The sequence below is a fragment of the Ambystoma mexicanum genome, chromosome 1q, assembly GCF_040938575.1.
Source record: "Ambystoma mexicanum isolate Mex_15411 chromosome 1q, UKY_AmexF1_1, whole genome shotgun sequence".
Taxonomy (NCBI): domain Eukaryota; kingdom Metazoa; phylum Chordata; class Amphibia; order Caudata; family Ambystomatidae; genus Ambystoma; species Ambystoma mexicanum.
In genome coordinates this window covers 1,211,608,898-1,211,632,056 of record NC_090922.1, presented here as the reverse complement: position 1 = coordinate 1,211,632,056, position 23,159 = coordinate 1,211,608,898, and positions in this window count along the sequence as shown.

Here is a 23,159-nt window from a genome sequence, read left to right as displayed (position 1 = left end):
GTTTTGCAAATTAAAAGATTTATTGAAAAATTAAAGAAGCTTTATATCACACTTTTATAAATAAATTAATATTTGATAGCACCCTTATGAATATGATAGTGGTCAACAATGGATAATATTACACTAGCACACTTCTTTAATTACTTAGGAGTTGGTATAGAAAGGATAAGGTAGCTGAGAATACTTTTCTGGTTTCAAGGAAATGCAATGATGGAAAAGAATGCAGCACAGAAATAAACTGATATGGTTTCAACAAGAGATAATATGATCACTTTTTCTTTTGACAATTCGCTCCCCCCCACTATGCAGGATAAGGAGATGGAAGGAGAGCACACAGTTTTCAGGAATACAATCAAATGCAATACAAATTCCAGTTCCCCCCTAGCAAGTTTAGAGCAACCGTTATGCTTTAAAACAGGCAGAAATACTTTTAAATGTGATTTGCAATGAAGTGAAAAATATGCTAAAAATTATTTTAATTCCCTATAGGAGATTCAGGGTAGGTGACAGCTACTTTGAATTAGTTCAGGTCAAAACTAGCAATTATTTATGAATGATTATCAGATTGAAAACGAATTTCAGCAGTTGCAAGCAAAAGACAGCTATTTTTGACAGGTGGAGAAATTGAGTCAAATTGCAATTCACGGCACTGTTTCCGAATGTGTCGATCGGGTTTACGCTTAGGATCTTAGCTTTAAAATGAAAGTTAAATCTCGCTTCTAGGACGTGCGGTTCAAAAGATACGTATGATTTAATGGAGGTAGATTCTCAGAAATAAAGTAAGGTTCAAATGACAAATGACACTTTCACAGGTTTGAAATCACAAATGGACACACGATTTCTATGATGCAGTTCTAGGTAAGTGGAAATGGTTTCAATTAGATTATTTTAAACTAAGAGGTTCTGCACAGTTCTGGCTGGATACTCACACTATAAATTTGAAATAGGCCGTCAAGATCTGGTCAACAGGTTTAGACTGGACTTCTGGCGGGTGGTTCTGAAGTCACAGCCATCTGGGTCAGCTCTGCTCTGCTGGTCTGGATTTCTGGTTCTGGCAAAAGTTCTTGGCACTGCACAGCAGACTGGTCTGGTCTGGTCTGGTCTGCGGTTCTGGATACAGCACTGCTCTCTGGGCCTGGTTCTGGCGAAAGTTCTTGGCAAAGAAGCAGAAACAGCACAGCCCGGCTGTTTTATTCTGATGTGCCCCTTGGAAGTCTGGGGTAAAATCAGTTTGCAAGATTGTAAGGCATACTGAGAATACTTTTAGCTTGCAGTAGGCCTTCTGCTTCAAAGTTCTGGAATTCGGAGTCTAAGTTCTGGATATGGTCCTTCTGGATATTGTCTGGTCCGGCAAAGTGCTTTGCAAGAAAGTGGAAAGAGCAGTCCCTACCTGGGTCTCAGTGGCTCTTTTTATGTCTTTTGAAAATGGGTGGGCAGGCTGACTTTCTATGCCCAACCCACTGAGGATTCTGATAGGTTAGAGGATTTTCTGTCCTCTGACTGGAGAACGGAGTTTCGAGTCATCCGGTGTCATCAGGCATAATTTTTTATGGCATACAGAAAGAACACTCCCCATTGGTTTCACTTAGAAAATGAATTTTTCATAATCAAACAGGTTTCCCAGATACACACGTGGTTCATAATACATGTACACATCACAGATGAATTAAGACAGGTCTCTGTTCAAGCCCCATGTTCCTGCGAGCTTGGGTTCAAAAACAACAACATTTTGCGCTTTTAGTGGGTTTTGCCATGGTCGGTTCGGCATCAAATTTTACACAGACCTGCAACCCCTACCTGAGCACATTACAATAAGTTTTCAATTCTCTAGTGTAAGCACAGTGTCTGTAGTATTAATAAATCGTGGGGTTCAGTCTCAGAACATCGTACAGAGTCCTAACACCTCTTAAAATGTGCACAGAAAAATCACAGGAATAATGATATTATTTATATAATGTTGACAATTTCATACTATGAATTATCCATCTTTTTAAAATTATGCTCTGGCCCAGATGGGCGTGTTTAGGTCCCAAAGCACATGGGGGAATTCCTTCCAAGAGGAAGTATTCTGATCTGATCCTGATGTCCACCTTGATGGTCGTGCAGCTATAGAATACCTCCGTCCCCAAGTACCGCTCGAGCAGATAAAATACACTGCCCGAGCAATCTTTGAGGCCACAGGTGATGAGTGATGTCGTCTGTTGGATACCGGGAACACCGGAAGGACCCCTGAGTGCTGTAAGGCAAAGGTTAGGATCAGAATTGCTATGATCAGTTATGGCAGTGTAAGCAATCAAGAATAACCAACACAGCTTACCCGGGGAATGATGGAACAGGTGGGAAACCTGAATGGACGACAAGGGAAGACCAACAGCAGGCTGGGAAATACTGTAGTTCCTCCGACTCACACCTGAAGCCAGAACGTGATAGTCAGTAGTTTGTTGTTCACAAAAGTTCGCCAAAACAGAAGGAGTAAACCAGAGCAAAATCCAAGGTCAGATGGAGGGTCAAGAGTTCAAAAGTTCCAGAAGAATGCGTCGAATCCAAGGGTAATCCAGTACTAATCCAAATAACGTTCCGTGGTCAAAAAATCCAAAAGGTAGGTAACAAGAAATACAAGGAGTAAGGCCGAACAGGTCTCTCTGGTTGCAACAGCTGTGAAGCACTGAATGTTCTCCTCGGTTCCTTTTAAAAGGAGTCAAAATCACATGACTGGTCACATGACCGAAAAAAGGCGTCACGTGAGATCGGACGCCATTCATGATTGGTTGACAACACATAGACGCCAGCGTTGGCTATAGCCGTTCCCGTGACTAATCACGTGATCGCTCCCGTACGCGGGAGCAGAGTCGACGACTACAGTGCCGTCGGGCATGCATGAGGCGCCATGGCAGACGCCAACAAGGAAACGGGCGAAAAGAGGTGGAACTGCCCCCTCGTACATCCCGCCTGCTGTGTCTTCCCCGTTGGTGTGGGTGATGGGTATGTCGAGAGGACGTGACAGAGCCCCCCCCCAAAGGCCCACGACCACGTGGGCTCGTAGGATTGTCACGATGAAAACGGGCCAACAAACGGGGAGCATGTACATCCCGGGAGGCAACCCATGACCGATCTTCAGGGCCATAACCCAACCAGTCCACTAAATACTGCAGAACACCCCTGTGGATACGGGAACCCAAGATAGCCCGGACCTCATAAACATCGGGTGAAGAGACAGAAACAGGAGCAGGAGGCGAACCCAAGCGGGTGGATCCAGGGCAAGGTTTAAGAAGGGAAATATGGAAAACCGGGTGGATCCGCCAGGCAGATGGCACCGCTAGACGCAACGCCACCGGGTTCAGCACCTTGACCACCCTATAAGGACCCACAAAACGGGGCAACAGTTTGCGGCAGCCAGGGATATGTAGATGACGAGTGGAAAGCCACACCCTATCCGCTACCTTGTAAACGGGTGGGACAGCTCTCTTTTTATCGGCAGCCGCCTTCATGGAAGCTTGAGCCTCATGTAAATGGACCAAAGTCTGAGCGTGGACAGAAACAATGTCTCGGGCACAAGCAGATGCGGCGGGGGTGCTGGAAGAGGAAAAATCGGGAATGGGAAGGGTACGTGGATGTTGACCGTAAAGGGAAAAGAACGGGGAGTGACCAGTAGAGGAGTGCAGAGCATTGTTGTAGGCAAACTCCGAAAGCTGTAGTAAATTGAGCCATGTATCCTGATATTGCAGCGTCAAGCAACGTAGATACTGCTCCAACGTTTGGTTGGCCCTTTCCGTCTGCCCATCACTCTCGGGGTGGTACGAAGAGGAAAACCGGGCATCAATGCCCAACAGAGTGGTAAGGGCCCGCCAAAAACGGGAAGTGAACTGGGACCCACGATCAGAGACCAACACATGGGGTAAACCAAAAAGACAGAATACATGTTTGAAGAAATGTTTGGCCAGTACTGGGGCAGAAGGTATCCCTTTACAAGGTATGAAGCGTGCAAACTTGGTATATGAGTCGACTACGACCCAAATAGTGTCAAACCCTTGGGTGCGAGGAAGATCAGTGACTAAGTCCATGGAGACCGTATGCCAAGGTCGTGGAGGAATGGGGAGAGGATGAAGAAGACCCAAGGGCCGCCCCCTGCGCGATTTACCCTGGGCACATACGGCACAAGTATTGACGTAGTCACACACGTCACGCTTCATCGTGGGCCACCAGCACCATCGTTTAAGGAGGTCCAAAGTGCGTAGTTGTCCGGGGTGGCCGTTGATGGCAGCGTCGTGGGACCAAGTCAGCGCTTGGTTTCGGGTCTCACTTGTGGGTAGAAAGAGTTTACCACTATGAACAAAAGGCAGCCCATCTTGTATAACCGGATCCCACTCTGCCAATGATTGTGGATACTGAGAGACCCATTGGCGAATATCAGACAACAAAGAAGGAGTTGGTGTGCATAGACAGATTACATGGCTCTTTCCTAACAGGGTGTCCGGAAAACAAGGAAGGGTCTCCCCCCCAGGTGAACGAGACAGGGCATCGGCTTTACCGTGCCCAACACCGGGCCTATGTTTGACCACAAAATCGTACGCGGCAAAGAACAAATGCCACCTAACCTGTCGACTGTTTGTGCATTTCAAGGAAGCAAGGTCTTGGAGGTTCTTATGGTCAGTATACACCGTGGTTTGATGTTTGGCACCTAAAAGGTGATGTCTCCAGACCTGTAGTGCATCCTTAATAGCCAGCAGTTCCTTTTCTGTGACCGTATAATGGGATTCGGTGGTCGTAAATTTGCGTGAATGAAACGCTACTGGATGCAAACGGTTGGTGGTGGGACAGATCTGTGATAATACTGCACCCAAAGCAAAGGATGAAGCGTCTGCTTCTAGAATATAAGGAAGATCGGGGTCAGGGTGCTGTAATACCGGAGCGGTGGTGAACAGGGTTTTCAATAGATCAAAAGCAGATTGTTGTGCCGTGGACCATACATAAGGGACAGAAGGACTAGTGAGTGCCGTGAGTGGAGACACAACCGAAGAAAACCCTGATATGAATCTTCGATAGAAGTTCGCAAACCCCAGGAATGATTGCAACTGCTTTAGATTGGTTGGGACCGGCCAGTCATCAATCGCCCGAACCTTGGTTTGATTCATGGAAAGTCCTTTGGGCGAGATATGGAACCCCAGGAATTCAACTTGATTGGTGTGGAACAAACATTTCTCAGGCTTGGCATAAAGAGCGTTGTTTTGCAAACGCAACAGTACTTCCCTGACATGTTTCGTGTGTTTGTCAAGGGAGGTGGAGAACACCAGTATGTCGTCTAAATAAACAACTACATAAGTGTTCAGTATATCATTGAAAATATCGTCCATGAAGTGTTGAAAAGTAGCCGGGGCATTACAAAGACCAAAAGGCATGACCATATACTCAAATAGACCTTGTCGTGAGCAAAATGCAGTCTTCCATTCGTCACCGTCACGTATGCGGATGAGATTGTATGCCCCGCGAAGGTCAAGTTTGGTATATATGGTAGCATGGGTGAGTTTGTCCAGTAACGGAGTGATCAGTGGTATGGGATAACGGTTCTTCACCGTAACGGCATTCAAGCGCCTATAATCGACACAGGGACGGAGGTCCCCTTCCTTTTTCGGAACAAAGAAAATAGGGCTTGCAGCCGGAGAGGTAGACGGACGAATATGACCTAACCTTAAAGCCTGTTGGATATAGTCCTGCAAGGTTTGCTCTTCTACCTGTGTCAGAGAGTAGATGCGGCCCTTTGGGATAGACGCACCAGGGACCAGGTCGATGGGACAATCGTAAGGTCTATGCGGTGGCAGGCCTTCTGCAGACTTCTTATCAAATACCGCCAAGAAATCGTGATAAACAGCAGGTATCCCATCCGTGATAGTCCCTACCGTGTGTGTATCATGATGATCGTTGTTGTCTCCTATTGCCATGGAATTGAGACTACCCAAGATTCCCGCGGGACTGGAAGACTGGGGTGTTGCCAGTAGGCAATAGCATTGACATAATTCGGATTCAAACGATACCTGACCCGTTCCCCAATTGATGAGAGGATTGTGTAGTTTTAGCCAAGGAATGCCTAAAATCACACCGAACTGAGGAGTGGCAATGAGGTCGAAGGACATTGTTTCTTTGTGATTTTCCTGGACAATCACCTCTAATGGTGCTGTCTGTTGCAGTATCGGACCAGATGTAAGCGAAGAACCATCTACCGCCTGGACTGGTTCGGGACAGTTCTTCGTGACCAAAGGAAGGTTCAATGAACGGGCCAATGCTATGTCAATGAAGCAACCTGTAGCACCTGAGTCTATTACTATTGACACTGCGTGGGAATCTGTGGCATGTTTCAAAATGGCCTGAACTATAATGGGACGTACAGGACCGAAGGTAGGTTCAGAGGTATTCCGGATAATACTCGCTCCCCCCTCTGATCTTAGGGGCGAGTCTTCTGAAAACCCTGATGCCTATTCTTTGGACGGCGAGGACATTCTTTGACAAAATGCCCGGGGAGACCGCAGTAAAAACAGGCATTGTCCATTCGCCTGCGTTCTCGCTCAACATGTGAGATGGGGCTGCGGATCCCACCTATCTGCATGGGTTCGGGAGTGACCGGGGTAGTGGCAGTGGATGGTAGAGATAATGAGGAGGACACATCCCCGCGCCGTTCCATTCGTCTGGCGTCGAGTTGTAACGTTAAATCTACCAAATCAGCATATACAGTGGGAAGTGTAGGTACAACAGACAAGGCATCTTTCATGACCCCGGACAAACCCCGGTAATATACCACAGCCTTTTTACTTTCCGGCCAGGAAGTCTCAGCAGACAACTGGTTGAATCTGGTGATGTACTCTATTAGGCTTGATCGAGCCTGCGTGAGATCCAGTAGCTCCATGTCTCTGGACTGTGCTTTGTGTCTGGTATCAAATACTTTTGCCATCTCTTGGGTCAGTAACTCAAAATCATAAAGCGCAGGATGATTGTTTTCTAACAATGGATTGGCCCATGTGGCGGCTACTCCGGATAAATGGGAGAGAAGGAATGCTGCCTTTGACACAGGATCGGGGAAAGCCTGAGGACGACACATGAAATGTAGTTTACATTGATTGATGAAAGTGCGATATTTCTTTGGGTCGCCCTGGTATCTCTCGGGAGCAGCCAAAGGAAAAGGGTTTTGAATTACCACAGGAGCAGCAGGGAAGGAAGGGGGTATAGCAGGAGGAGGACTACCTACATCGAATGCAGCTTCTGCAGGCAGGGGCTGACGTGCACTTAATACCGTGTCGAGGCGATGATGTAAAGCCGTGTTGGCTGCGGTCATGTCCGCTCGAAGTGTTGCAGTTGCGGTTGCCATATCAGTCCTGAGTGCTGACACTGCCTGCATTAAAGCCGTCACAGGGTCCCCGGAGGAGGTATCCATTGCTGGACGACCAATAGGCTTCACAGTCTATTCTGATCTGATCCTGATGTCCACCTTGATGGTCGTGCAGCTATAGAATACCTCCGTCCCCAAGTACCGCTCGAGCAGATAAAATACACTGCCCGAGCAATCTTTGAGGCCACAGGTGATGAGTGATGTCGTCTGTTGGATACCGGGAACACCGGAAGGACCCCTGAGTGCTGTAAGGCAAAGGTTAGGATCAGAATTGCTATGATCAGTTATGGCAGTGTAAGCAATCAAGAATAACCAACACAGCTTACCCGGGGAATGATGGAACAGGTGGGAAACCTGAATGGACGACAAGGGAAGACCAACAGCAGGCTGGGAAATACTGTAGTTCCTCCGACTCACACCTGAAGCCAGAACGTGATAGTCAGTAGTTTGTTGTTCACAAAAGTTCGCCAAAACAGAAGGAGTAAACCAGAGCAAAATCCAAGGTCAGATGGAGGGTCAAGAGTTCAAAAGTTCCAGAAGAATGCGTCGAATCCAAGGGTAATCCAGTACTAATCCAAATAACGTTCCGTGGTCAAAAAATCCAAAAGGTAGGTAACAAGAAATACAAGGAGTAAGGCCGAACAGGTCTCTCTGGTTGCAACAGCTGTGAAGCACTGAATGTTCTCCTCGGTTCCTTTTAAAAGGAGTCAAAATCACATGACTGGTCACATGACCGAAAAAAGGCGTCACGTGAGATCGGACGCCATTCATGATTGGTTGACAACACATAGACGCCAGCGTTGGCTATAGCCGTTCCCGTGACTAATCACGTGATCGCTCCCGTACGCGGGAGCAGAGTCGACGACTACAGTGCCGTCGGGCATGCATGAGGCGCCATGGCAGACGCCAACAAGGAAACGGGCGAAAAGAGGTGGAACTGCCCCCTCGTACATCCCGCCTGCTGTGTCTTCCCCGTTGGTGTGGGTGATGGGTATGTCGAGAGGACGTGACAGGAAGCCATTTACGACCCCCTGATTTAGCAATTGCTTTGAGCCAAGGGAAGTTCATTGTTCTGTTTCCCTGCAGTCCCAGGTGCCCCTCCCCTGATTCAATCAGAGAGGTGTGATCTCCTTTTGGTGGGGGCAGCAGAAGGTTTCCCATGGACAGAGGCCTCTTGAACTTTTAATTAAATCAGACTGCCTTCTGGTATAGGGCCTGGGAACAGTAGGTGTGAAGAATTCTCATTGACCAGCAAGGCTTTGAAGTCCCAGCTGACTCAGGTTCCTTTTTGAACAGCACCATATTCCTTTGCACTAGTTTTGAACTGTGTGCAGCCAAAGGATACGGTCTGGCAATGGTCTCCTGTATTAACATTGACAGAGGCAAAAATGGATGGCAACCTATGTTTTCCCTGTGCATTTTCTGGTGATTTCTGGCCATCATGATGTTTTCAATGCCAGTAATGCACAGTTCTGTTTTAGGGCTTGGATGCGTGGGTAAAAACATCCCACATGACGCATTGGGAAGGATGGCCAGAGAAGAGAATGCATAGGTGATATAGAATCTGATGGGGAAGTAAAGAATCGAGAAGATTTTCATGTGCAGAATGAAGATTGCATTTGTGAGAACACTGCAGAAAACACAAGTCATTTTATAATTGTACAGATGCTGTAAAGCAAGTAGACTAAGTATTGTTAAGGCTGGCTATACATAGTATATAGACTGCAGGCGGTGCCGCCAACATATCTGTATATAGAGTTCTGGACATTTGATGATATAATTTTAGTAAGCGAGTCTCCATGAAGGAAGACGGATTGGAAGCTATGTGTGTCGCAGCAAAGAATAGGCTTCAATTCGAAGCAAGACTAAAGAGGCTGTCTGACTTGATGTCAAAGACTGCAAGCAGCTGGTTATCAGCTTGTGAAGAACAGTATATATGAGGAGCCAAGGGATCCCTTGTTAAGTTGCAAAGAAAGAACACCATGAGTGCCAAGTTTCTTCATTAAAGACTATTAAATGCTACAATGCGAGCAAATTCTCTGATCACGTGAGCTCAGGATGAAAATAGATGAAGAGCATGGTGCACCAGATTGAAGATAGCGAGTGCCTGCACTCCCTTATATTCCCAGAGGCGAGAAGCTACTACAAGGCCGAGTTCAAAGACAATGGGCCTCATTACACGGACAGCGGTAAGGGTTAACGGTCACCGTTAATGGCAACGGTGACCGTTAACCCTTACCGCCGTACTACGAGGTCCCTTTGCGGATTGGAGGAATTAACGCCTGCTTCTTGCAGGCGTTAAAAACCAACCCGCTAAGGGACCTCGGAGCTAATTACGGCACCGCAAAATTGCGGTGCCGTAATTAGCGCCTTCCCCATTCCCATAGAGCCCTATGGGGCAGAAATGGGAATGGGGAAGGGCAATGGCGGAAGGGGGATTTACCGCCCCTCCAACCTTGGAATGGGGCGGTAAATCCCCTTTCCGCCAAGGCGGTGCCGGTAATTTACCGGCATGGTCCAGGGTGCTAATAGCACCCTGGATTACCGCCTTCCGTGTAATGAAGCCCAATGTGATTGGCAGATGGCATGAGAGATGTTGGGCTAATTGGGTGGGGAGATACGGTCAAGTCCACCCACCAGCACCTGGGGTACCAGCTTACGTGCTGCTAGAGCATCAAATGTTCCAGAAGGATAAAAGTGTGCCAACCAATTGTAGAAGGCTGTATAATGAAGAAGGCTTATAGTTTGGGAGCCAATGAAGTGTTGTGTTTCTAATTACTGCCTGAGAGACATATGGCTATCCTTCAAGACCTACCTGGCTGGGATACAGGATGCGCCCCCAGAGATTAGGGGCAGAAATATGGTGGGTTCATCTTTCCTCTCTTTTTAAATTTATTCAGTGATATACTTATTTTCCTCCTTCGTCTGTGTGAGTTTCAACCATAATTATATAGGTCACCAGTCATATTTACTTTGTTATCTAATGCCATGATACCTGTATACTAATATGCTCCAACGGATACCGATGATCTTCAAGTTTTGGTACCACACTTTTGTACTGTTTTGAACCAAGTGCTACAATAAAGAAAGTTTAAAAAAAAGCAGGCTCTGCCAAACAGTCACACTTTCAAAATGGTCCATGCAGAAAGGTATAGTGCACATATACTCTGCTAGGCATTGTCTACTGACTGTGAGACACCTGAAAATGTATCACCCGCTAGTTCCCGGGGATCTGTCACCCAGGTGGCCAGGACATGTCTATCGCTTTGGATCCAGTTCCTGGGGGTGGACCAGTGCGGGAAGATCACCTGGATGAGGGGTCCTCAGGGAGTGGAAGTGGGACACTGAAGGGTGAGATGCGGTATTCCCTTCCCTGTAATACCTTTTTCCCATCCTACCAGGTAGCATACCTAGAAGCTCAACCTCCCTGCCCCCTTTCCTGAAACAAACACTTTCTCACGGACGGTTCATTGTGAGGGCCAGCGGACTAACACCAGGGCCGTATACCAGACATGTCCCAACACAAGGGTCAGGCAGAGTCAGGCAATTACTGATAATTACACACACCTGACTTCCATCACACTTCCACACACAGATAAAAGGTGGAGCACGAAAGCACACTCTGAGCAAGGCAAAACACATGAGGAAGCAGCAGTTCGGAGATGCCGGTTTAACATGAGGAAAAAAGGCCGCAAGACCAGAAAGGGTTGCAAGTAGGGAATTGTCCTTGGCCTTTTCAGACGAAAAAAATGCTACTTCCATGAGCCCTCAAGTATAAGAAACATAAGACCGGGAATTCAAGCTACAGAAATGTGCATTGTGTGTAGAAGGTACCCGGGGCTCTCCTGCATCGATAGCCGAGGTCGGGGAGGAGCGATTGGCGCTGTGGTACTGTCCTTGGCTCCTACAACAAAGCTGTTCCAGTAAAATCAGCAGAGCCGGTGAGTCAGGGAGACTGATAGCAGACCGGTCTGTGTTAGAACCAAGGTTGCAAGCAGCAACATTGTAAGAAGAAATCGGCAAAGAATAGAGTGTAAGGCGTATGTGATGAGCAACATGAATATAATTGAATATTCAAGGAGTAATTGAACTTTTGAAACCAAGGTAGATGCCATATACAGAGTGGTCTGGCGCCAAGCGGTTGCTCATTCAAAGGACTCTGTTAGGCATCCAACTGAGAGTGTAAAAAACTGTGAAATCGACGTGGTCTTGCAGCATGTAATAGAACTGTGTCCTCGTGCCGAAGAAGCCCGGGAGTGTGCTATGCTCGAGTGAACCGCCTTGTCCTGTGCCGAAAATGGGCGTGAAGAGGGGGCCAATGGCCTGAACATCCTGACTTATCATTTTGTGAACACTTGTTCTTTTTCAGGAATATTAACCCACACTATTTGTAATTTAGCAGTAAGTATTGGCAATAGGTTTTTAGTATAGGCCCTTTTATTTTAACGAGACTCCACTAAGACTACATTATTATTATTTTGATGGTCGTAGATTGCTCCCATTTTAGATTTAGGTTTAGAATGGGTTTCTCACGCCCTGGATAAAGTTCAATAAACACCCTGGAACTGTGGTCACTTGTGTCGGTCTTACTCTGATACCATGCTTTCTTTACATGACATACCAGCAGCTGCAATGTGAATGGGAAACATGGCAACTACAGGGTAATGTGTGTCTTCATAAAAAATCCTGCTGGAATAAAAATTAATTTCAACAGACATGGGCTGCCTTTAAACATACTGGTCAAATACCTTTATCTGCATCTTCTGATTGCCTTGTGGCAGTAAATAGAAGTATAAGCTATGTCTGGTTATATATAGTTGCATATGGGGCAAGCCGGTTCAAATTCCCAAAACCCAATCTGATGTCATTTAAATTATCCACTTGGTTTTCACTCTAACCTACGGCTGCAGCGCACTTGTGCACTGCATCTGGTCCTGGTAGATGTTGTGGGGGGATTACCCAGGAAGCTCCTTGTTTTGTTCTCTGCATAGCAACTTTGACACCTTCACAGTAGAACAGAAAATACTTCTTCTATGGGTGGAAGCTGAGACCTTCAAAGGGGCCATTGCAACATAATGGGGAAGACACACTAGGGAGGTAATTACTGGAGTCGTTTTGATCTGAGACAGGTAGGGGACAATGGGAAGGGCAGTGTAGCTGAATGAGGGCCATCATTCTGGGGAAGGGGCCAGCCACCTTGAATATGTCAGTCCCCGACCTACATCCTGATACACCCCCTAACTTCCTGCAGACACGATACCATGGGAGCTGACATCAAAAGGAATTGCCATTGTTAAAACAACAAAGTTTGGCCCCTTACAGAAGGCTTGGAATGGTCCATTCTGATTTACCAAAGTGATTGCAAAGGGCGGATTTAGGGGAGACCTCGTCCTTAAAGGATTAATCTTTGGCATCCCTTTGGTGAAGCCACTTTAAAAATAATCTTGAAGAATCTGTTTATAAGCCCCTTGGAACAAATTGAAGAAGATTTTACGGGAACCTTGTTAGGATACAGGCTACCCAAAGTACCCAACCAAATGCTAAAGACAAGGATCTGAAAGGAGTGTGCCGGCTCTCTCCCTAACCCCTTCTGGGGAACGTTTGAAGTGACCTGCTGGTGGAAAAGCCTTCCTGCTGCTGGACGCTTGTATCCAGGATTCTCTCGGCTGAAGTTTCAAGCCCTGCATGTGTCTCTTAACATTTCTGGCTGGGAAGGGCAGAGGACGAACTGACCTTTCCAAAGGGACCCAGTGATGGGCTGAAACAGCCCCACAAGGAATAAAAAAAGCTGCCTTTAGCTCTTTCTGTAATTTCAAACCACTTCGAGTCACTTTGGGGACTGCTTCAAGACACTGCAAAGACCCAATACCACTGCCTTTGGCACTCTTTTAACTACATGCCACTTTGAGCACCTTTTAGCTACAACAACCCGAATATTTCCTGCCTGGCCAAAGCTTCTTCGAACTACGAGACATATCCACTGGTCGAACCGCACTGATTTGTTGGATCCAGTTGAGTCAGGTCATTGTTGAAGCCAAATCTCCACTTTCCACACATCGCAACCCTATCAAGCCTTGGAGCCATACCAGTTTATCATCTTCCTCAAACCTGGAGCCTTTGCCACTTGTTGAAACACGCCACTTTGTTGAATCCCGTTGAGCCAGCTTGCTGATTCAAACCTGACTCAAGGCACAGGAAGGTGTGCAGAAACGTGGATCCACACTGTCAAGACCCTACAAAAAGATATGTATAAATCAGTGGTTCTGTCCCCATGGTCTTCTTCTTCTGTGGCCCCTAGAGACATTTAATACCCTCATGGCGTGCCTGAAAGACAAACTCTTGAACCTCTTTGACTTTTCTACAAGACTATTTACCTGCAGACCCCTGTTCTTCAATGCCCTGGGTACCTTTTTCTCCAAAGGTCTGAATTCTACACATATCTCAGTACAGGGGTGGCTTATTAATGTTTTTTAATAGTTTATCTGTCCTTTTAGTTTAATGGAAGTCTTATTTTTATACAACATTTCGTTTAATTTTGTATTCACCACACTATTGTTGTGTTCAATGTTTCCATGCTGGCCACACCCTCCTGAAGAGTAAAACCTGCCTCCGGCCCATGCTACTTTAAGGAGGGGAAGAATGTGTACCATTCATGCTGTGCCTGTTTCACATGTACGCCTGAGGTCACTGCTGGTTTAGTAATAGTGTGGGGCTGAGTCATCTTTGTGCTCTTCAGGGGCAGTAGCCATTGTCCAGACGGCCCAAACTCGAATCCCTGCCACAAGGCCCAACCCAACCACAAAGCGCATCCCGGGCCCACAGACCACGCCTGCTGAATTACCCATCTGCAATCTGAGGGCCGTCCTACTCTGGTGCTCAACCCCACCCAATGTCTATCCACTACAGGAAGCCCCATGAGAGCCACATCCCTGACCCCCACTATAAAACGCACGCCAACAACGTGATCCATTGCCACATATCTTTTTAAATGTTCAATTGACATGTAAGTCATAGCTATTTAGGATAATCACAACAGCATTTTGTTTTTGGACTTTTCATTGATTTTATTTTGTAAAGAATAGTTGCAACAATAGGAGGATTATTAGGATACTAAACGTTACCTTGACATTGTAGGCATGTAAAAAGCACTCCACCTGCTCCACATCCTTCCTAAAACACGCAACTCCTCTCTGACTTCCTTATAGTGTTCAGTTGGGGGTGCATCGTTGTTATATTCGGTCACTCTCTTTCTAGGAGGTATCTTAATCTTTTGCAAGAGTAATGAAGCTTTCCGCCATGGAAAGAAATCTACTTTCCAGTGCAGCCTAAAAAGAGCTGAAGCACTGCACATAAACAAACTTTTACGCATTACATTTCCAGTGCGGCCCTTTCATGTCCATTTGCATGGAAGAGAGGTAGGGCGGGAATGCAACTTGCATTTCCACCGTTCCCTTCCTCTCTGGTATACAAATCATCCAGCATTTGCACCAGCATACATTTTCATACAAGCGCAAATGTTGGGGATGACTATGAAATCCATCGCCTTTTTGCACCAGCAAAAAGCAGGCAGTCTCCATAGGGATCCATTGTAAATGCCTCCTGCCATGTGCATATGGCAGACAGCTTTTACTTAATTTGCACAGTGGAGTGCAGAAGGGGAGGTACGCAATTGTACACCACCATTTGCCCTCCCCTTTTGCACTCCACCATGTAAATGACAAAGGTTTGGCGGCGGAGAGCAGTTTGCGTTGAAGTGTTAACGTAATGGCTCCCAGCTACCAAATGATGGACAAAACAAACGATATTACTAGGCCTTGTATCATTCAGATTGTCCAAGTGCCAGGGTGGGGGTGGAGGGAAGTGGGCAGAGGAGAGTTCAGTGGCAAGAATGCAGTAAGTGCTGCCAGGCTGGGAGCTCAGTAAATGCAGATGGTAGGGGACTGCAGGGTTGCAGATACAGTCCCTAACTAGGTGGGAGGCCCGGGACAGTGTAGGGGACTACTGGGCGCAGGTAGTGCAGGAACCTGGTGCCCGGGAGGATCAGTGAGCGGCCAGGTAACCAGTTAGCAAAGCAGATAGGAGCATCAGCAGGGGGGGGGGGGGGGGGGGGTTGAGAGAGAGAGAGAGAGAGAGAGAGAGAGAGAGAGAGAGAGAGAGAGAGAGAGAGAGAGAGAGAGAGAGAGAGAGAGAGAGAGAGAGAGAGAGAGAGAGAGAGAGAGAGAGAGAGAGAGAGAGAGAGAGAGAGAGAGAGAGAGAGAGAGAGAGAGAGAGAGAGAGAGAGAGAGAGAGAGAGAGAGAGAGAGAGAGAGAGAGAGAGAGAGAGAGAGAGAGAGAGAGAGAGAGAAAAAAAGCAGAAGCGAAAAGGAAGGTCGTGAGTTGCTTCCAGAACCTTAGTGGTCCTGCTTAAGTCTGAGAGAGGCAGGGAGGCTTTTCCAGAGGGAGGCCCCAGCCGAGGACAGAGATCTACCCACCACTCTCTGCCTGGAGAAGCTTCTGACCCTTAGAGAGTTGGAGGTGGATGAGCAGAGGGCTCGAGAAGGAAGATGCTTAGGAAGAGAGAGCTGGATGTAGTGTTGTCCCTGGTCCCAGAAAGCCTTGTGGACGATGCAGAGGGTCTTGAACCTGATCCATGCAGCCACTGGGAGCCAGTGGAGAGATTTCAGGGCTGGAGAGATACGATCCCTGGGCTTGAGGCCAAGGACAAGTCTGGCAGTCCTATACTGGATTAGTTGCAAAGTGTGAAGAGTCAGATTTTGAAAGAGGCTGTTGCAGTAGTCCAGCCTAGAGAGAACCAGAGCTCTAGAGACAGTGAGCCTCTGGGGGAAGGGGAGGAAAGGAAGAATACCTCTGAGGGGGTGCAGCTGGTAGTGTGACCTCTTAGAGATGTCCAAGATGTGAGGAGAGAAGGAGAGGGTGGAGTCGAAGATGACCCCAAGGTTCATAGGCTCGTAGGAAGGTGCGGGTGGAGGGCCCAGGGTGGCTGGCCAGAGTGCAAGAGGGAAAGTGGGAGCAGGGGTCCCAATGAGAAGGATCTCAGTCTTACTGGCATTAAGGCAGAGATCGTTGGAGGCACACCATTCCTGAATCACGGATAGACAGTCAGGAATGACCAAAAGATCAGAGGAGGCTGAGGGGAGCCTGAAGGGGAGCTGACTGTCATTCGCATAACACTGGAAGTTAGAACAGAAGGTGCCAGGTAACGGTTGAAGAGCCAGGTTGAGAGGTAGTGCTGTATATTCATTCCCAGCCTGAGGAGACATTTTATAAAACTTCAGTGATAAGCAACACTCTGCTTCTGTGCCACAGACTATGTTTAATGTTATTGTTGTGGCTGATTTACTCAATACCAGTGTATGCTTTGGTCCTTTTCAGGATCCCTTTAGCCGGTCATTCATTTCCACGTGGGGCTCTTTAGACAACCCTTTGTTTTTTGTAACATAACTAAAACATAATAAAACAGAACATTGAACTACACATCCCAACAATCCTCTGCATATGGTAGGTCCCTAGTCCACTTCCTTTCATATGGGCCCTCGCAGTCACTTCCTCCAAAGTCCTTTCCTCTTCTTTCTCTGCTCTTCACAGCGTTAAGTCTAACTTTTGCTTGCTCATCTAACGTGTGCTTAATCCAGTGTCATTTTACTTTTGTAGATCACTGATTATGGTTTTTTGTGAGCTAATGCATTGTCATTATAGTGTTGCTTATACTTTACTTATGGTGTGTGGTTCTGTGAGGCCAATTAGGGAACCGTAACAGGTGTTATTGTTTATTTGGATGCGTTAGGCGTGAATCCAATCTAGAAGCATGAGCGGCTCTGCAGCACTGCGCGGGCAGCACTGCAACAAGCAGCGCCAGTGGAACAACGAGGTCACGAGACGGACCCGTGAGTATTGAACTCACTTTAGAGCCCCCAGATCGGACCCAGTCCTATTTATCAATCCGGGCAACGCACCAGACGGGGCCCCTTAGCAAGGAGCATCTCGATTGCACGCACCAGTTCTACATGTACACCCACGTAGAAGGTGCCCTGAGAGGTGTTGGGAGCAGTCAGGTACTTCATGACGCGGCACGTCCAAGCGAGAACGTTTTGATGATAAGGAAACGCGGTACGAAGCATTTGCCGACTCCGAGTTACACACTGTTGCACTGCAGCACATACAAGCCCGAAATACCGAGCAGCCCATAATATTTCAGTAGCGCAGTGCAGTAAGCTGGGCATTGAACAGTTCATCCCCGCCTGGTGTAGTTTGTCACCAGTCTTGGGGACATGCCAATGAACCTGCTGTGTTCAGGTACCCAGGCATAAATATATAATTGCGACTCAAATGATGGAGTCTGAAGACTGGAGTGATGAGAGCCGGGAGAAAGTGCTAGCTGAGGAGGATACAGACCTCACTCTTAGTTTTAAGGGGGTCCTAGGTAACTCCCTCGCCAACGCTGCGGCCCAAGAGGTGCATCCACTTCAAGATAGGCTCTAAGCGCTAGAGAACTTGATTGTGGACGGTCTGAGTAAGAAAGACTCTGAAAATACTACCAGCATGTCCTCCAGGAAGCCCTGCATGGAAGGGGCAATTAAGGGCAGAGAACAGGCCCGGAAGAGATAAACCTCTTCTACTCCCCGGGGTCATGAGAAGGAATGTAAGAGAAGGACTCCAGAGACAAAGCTTTTGCCTTTGACAAGCTTAGAGATGCTTTTATGCAGAGATTGACAGTGCTGAGCCTCTCCCCAGGGCACAGAATATGAATGATTGCGATACGTCAACAGATACTGATTTATCTGAGTTCTCAAGGGTATCGAAGGGCGGTAAAAGGAATAAGAAAGAGAAGAACATAAAGGAGCTCAAGGAGGAGCTAGAAGACATGTTCAATCCATAGAGCATAGCATACCCGAGATCTAATGACTGGCTGCCCTCTCTGAGAGTGACTTTATATATGGCACAGAGATTGAGCAAACCAATGGAGAAAGAGATAAGGCTCTGCATGCGTCCGGAATGTCCTTGCCAGAGCTCCCAGGGAAAGTCACAGAGACCCAGAATTGGACCATAGGATGGTAACGTTTGTGTCTAAGGCATCCATGAATGTTTAGAAGGGCATGGATCGAGCCTGGAAAGGCTGTCAGGAGAAAGTATTAGATCTAGCAGGGCAAATCACGAAAATTATGGATCTGGCAGAGAGAGCCTGAAACACAGGAGAGCCGGTGGATGCTGATACGCTTGTTAACTGGACTCAGAGCGCCATGTGCCTTTTAGGCAATGCCAAATGCACCGTTTCCTCCGAAAGGAGAAGGAGCCTATTACTGAAAATTGACCTTAATTTGGGGAACTTAGCCTCTTATGAGGCAGGAGAGGCTGCACAAGGCCTGTTGTTTCGTGAGGAATTCGCCAAGGAGATGGGGAAATGTGTGGGCACATAAACAGCCCTAGAGAAGGCCCAGTCCTCTATTAAGACATTTTTTCCCAGCCAAGCTATTTCGGGGAACGGTCGTAGCAGAGGTCGTTCATCTGGTCGATTTCAGTCGCAGAGAAGACCTCAGAACCCCTGAGCACAGTACTGGGAGTTTTGCAAGCAAGACCCGTTCTTCCCACCCAAAGGGCGCGGTACATTTGGACGCAGAGAACGAAGTTACATCCAACACCAAGTTGCCCAAGCAGGTGAGAGCAGCGATAGCACGCTATACTCTGGTGGGAGGCAGGATGGGATCATTCTTAATGATGACTGGCTGCTACAGACAGTAGCGGGATTCAAATTGGAATTTATCTGCAAATCCCTATGGAGAGCTCTGTCTAGACAGCTAGCGCAATCACAGACAGAAGACAGGCTGCTAGAGGTAGAGCTGCAACTGCTGGCTTCGATGTGCAAGATAGAGTGCAGCGAGAAGGCGCCCCCCCCACGTTCATCAGCAGCATGTTCCTGGTGCACCAAAAAGACAAAGTGCCACCAGTCTTCAATTTAAAGGAACTGAATGGGTAGCTAGTCTATAGACATTTAAAAATGAATGGGATTCACCTTCTCAGGTACAAATTTTCTGAAAGTGGCACTGGTTAAAAAGAATGGATTTGAAAGATGCTTATCTGATGGTTCCGGTTGCTTGCGACCACTGCCTTTATCTGAGTTTCCTATGGAAAGGGCAAGCATGGCAGTACAAGTGCCTCCCATTCGGGCTAGCCTCAGCTCCCTGGACATTCATGAAGATTATGAGGGCGGTAGCAGTGGCGATGGGGGAGAGTGGTATGAGAGACATAATCTATCTGGACGAAATCCTCATACTGGCGACGAACAAGCAATCACTACTAGAACAAGTGCAATGGTCATCGGACCTCACGACATCACTGGGATTCCTTATCATTCAGGAAAAACTGACACCCAAACAACACATGGAGTTTCTGGGGTTCGTGGTGGATACCATTAATGTGACCTTGGAGCTCCCTGCGCCCAAGAGAAGACGATAAAGAAAGAGTTGTGGGCAGCTCTAGTGAATACCCTGATCTCCATTTGGTCGCTAGCAAGGATTGTAGGCTTACTGGTGGCCTCCATCCAAGAAATATTTCCAGGCCCCCTACGTTACAGGGCTTTACAGTGGTTGAAAATTCGTCACCTGCAGGAAGGTCTGGGATATCACAGCTAGTACCCTTGGACCAAAAGGGAAGGTCAGAGTTGGAATGGTGGCTTTGAACGGTCACACAATATTGGGAGATGGTCCAGAGTTGGGGCTCGGGTGCCAAAAGTGGTCCGCTAGAGACAGGAGGCAAGTGCTCACAGAGAGCTGGACCAGCACATGAACTGCCTAGAGCTAATAGCGGGTTCCTTCGCAGCGAAGGCCTTCTCAGGTGGGAAGGCAGAGTGTTGTTTCCTCTTCAGGATGAACAACATCTCGGCAGTACGATATATATCAATCACCTGGTGGGCACCAGATCCAAGATGGTGGTAGAACAAAAGATTTTTGGCACTACTGCCTAGGCAGGAGGATTTCAGTAACAGCACAATACCTACCGTGGTAGGTATTGCACAGAAGCATTTTTGGAAAGCTAGCAGCTTTGTGGTGTCTCCTGGACATAGACCTGTTTGCATCCAGGTTGAACAGACAATTAGGCAGGTTTTTCAGCTGGAGGCCAGACCCGGAAGCTCTGTGTGAGGATGCATTTCTGCAATCTTGGTCGGGAGCAGTGCATTATGCTTTGCCTCAGTTCATGATGCTAGCCAGGACGCTGGCGAAGATCTGCCGCGAGAGTGCAGAGGTAGTGATAGTAGCACCTCACAGGAAGTTCCAACTGGCCTCGGATTTCCTGCAGACAATTACTCACCAGCCAGATCTGCTATTAGATATGGGAGGGAATTGGCATCCTCTGATGTTGAAGGGGAGTCTACCACTACTGGCATGCAGGGTGTCAGGAGCCGATGGAGCATACCGTGCATTTAGGGATCAGCAGCTGAGTTTATCAAGCAGCCTTGTGCCCCCTCTGCACTCAGGAGCTATGATGCTGCATGGAAGAGGTGGGAGCTATGGTGTGCTCAGTGCAGTCCTGTTTAAGCACCTGTAGTGCTAGCGCTGAACTTTTCAGCCTCGCTATCAGAAGGAGGAAAGGCATTTCAGACCATAGGGGCGTTTCAGCTGTTCACGAGCCAGTGGATGGCTCACCGGTCGGAAGCATCATGCAATGGTCCAATTGCTGCGGGGGTTGAAACCTTGCACGCCGCTCCTCCCGAAGTATGCACACCTTTGGGTCATCAATATGGTGCTTAAACTTAAACTCCTTGTAGACTGGCCACGGAACCGAGAACTGTCAGATCAGCAGTTGTCATTGAAGTTGGCTATGCTTCTGTGTCTAGTGTCCAGTAGAAGAGTGGCAGGCGTGAAGGCCCTGGAAGTAGATTGTAAAGTGTTCCAACCGGAAGGGGTGACGTTCACTATGGCGAAACGTACAAAAAGCAGTTTTTCAGTTATTTTGTACGCATATTTCCCAGTGCAGACGAAATTATGCTTAGCTAATTGCATCAAAGAATATGCAGCTAGGACAGTAGAGGTTAGACCGTAAGGCATGTCCCAGTTGCTCATAATGTGCAGGAGGCCTTTTAAGGTGGTAGCGGCTGCAAAGATAGCTAGATGGGTGCGTGAAGTTATTACTCTAGCTGGCGTGGATGTGTCACAGTTTGGGGTGCCCTCTGTAAGGGGAGCCATGGCTTCTAAAATGTTTAGTTCCAGGGCGCGTCTTCAGGATGTCTTGAGAGCGGCAGACTGGTCAAAGGATTCTACTTTTAAGACGTCCTACTTTAAGCCAGTATCAAGCGTAGCAGCGTCCATAATAAAGAGCCTTGTACAAGCATAATGCTCGCCTCGGGTCTTGACATAGAATGAAGATTACCCAGGCTTACAGCACAGGGAGTCTTGATTCTAGACATGGAGAAAAGCATTATCCCACCCGTATACACAGTGGATGAATTTGATAACTGGAGTGTTTAACTGTCTAGTAATGTTGTTGTGGTTGCCCATACCCCACCATAATGTGTTCTTTGTTTTGGCAGGAGACGACCATATGACGGGATAGGCTTCAGGTGTCAGCACAGTGACTGGGCATTGGAGTTTGGACCTTCAGCGTGCAGCACAGAACAATGTTGGAAGTACAGTTCGGTTCCCATTTGGCTGTGGCAATTTAGCAGCAGGAGGCTTGAAATTGTTAGTTGTTCATGTCAGTTAGAAGGCATCAAAAGAAGAGGGAAGTACCTGGGCAGGAAGTGACCAATAGAACCCAGAGGAAAGTAAATGGACTAGTGAACTACCAAATGCAGAGGATTGTTGGGATGAGTCGTTCAATGAACTATGCTTTAGTTATGTTACAACAACATAAAATGAGTGTGCCAATGATTTCAATCAAATGCCTGGGTGTGTTCCCCCTGGCTAATGATTGCCATCAAATGCCTGGAAACATGCCCCATTTTCACAGATTGCCAACACCATCCTTGGTACTTCCCCTAATAATTGCAATTCAGTTTCCAGCTACGTCGGTCACTGCTAATGATTGCCATCAAATGCCCAGTTGGCAAATCCATTGCCAAATATTTCCATCAAATTACCAGGGCTCCCATTGCCAAAGATTGCTATCAAGTGCCCATGTGCTTATGCCATTGCCATCAAATACACAGCTATTTACCACAATGCCAAGGATTTCCATGAAATGCCCGTAAACTTGCAAAATGTCTAGATTGTCAGCACCCGCATAGGTACCTGCCCCATTGTAAAGAATTGCAGTTAAGGTCCTGGGAACGTGCCCCATTGCCAAGGGTTGCTACGAACTGTCCAGGAACTTGCCCCACTGCCAAGGATTGCTATAATAAATGCCAAGGTCCTCAGCCCATTAGCAAGGATTGCCAAAAGTCCCTAGAATTGCCATGCATTAGCAAGTTCATTACCTTCAACTGTCCAGCTACACGCCCCACTGCCAAAGATTGCTATCAAGCGCCCAGCCACTTCCTGCATAGCCATGTCAATTGCCTGTGCACATACCCGTTTGGCAAGCATTGCCATCAACTGCCCAGTTACTGACCCAGTGTTGCTGCTGCTGCATCCTCCTCCCGCAGCACCCTTCTCTTCAATGCCAGTGCCTGGGTAGAAGAGTGCAGCCAGCAACAGTTCATTCTTCTTGTGTCCTGTTTTTCTTCTATGCTGGCTGCAATAGAAGAATGCATCTGTGCTGCAGTCTACTTCCCTGCAGCAGCTTTGAGGATTAGCCATCCACAGAAGAAGAGTGCAGAGTCACTGCGCTCTTCCTCCACGTGCTGCAAGCCAGC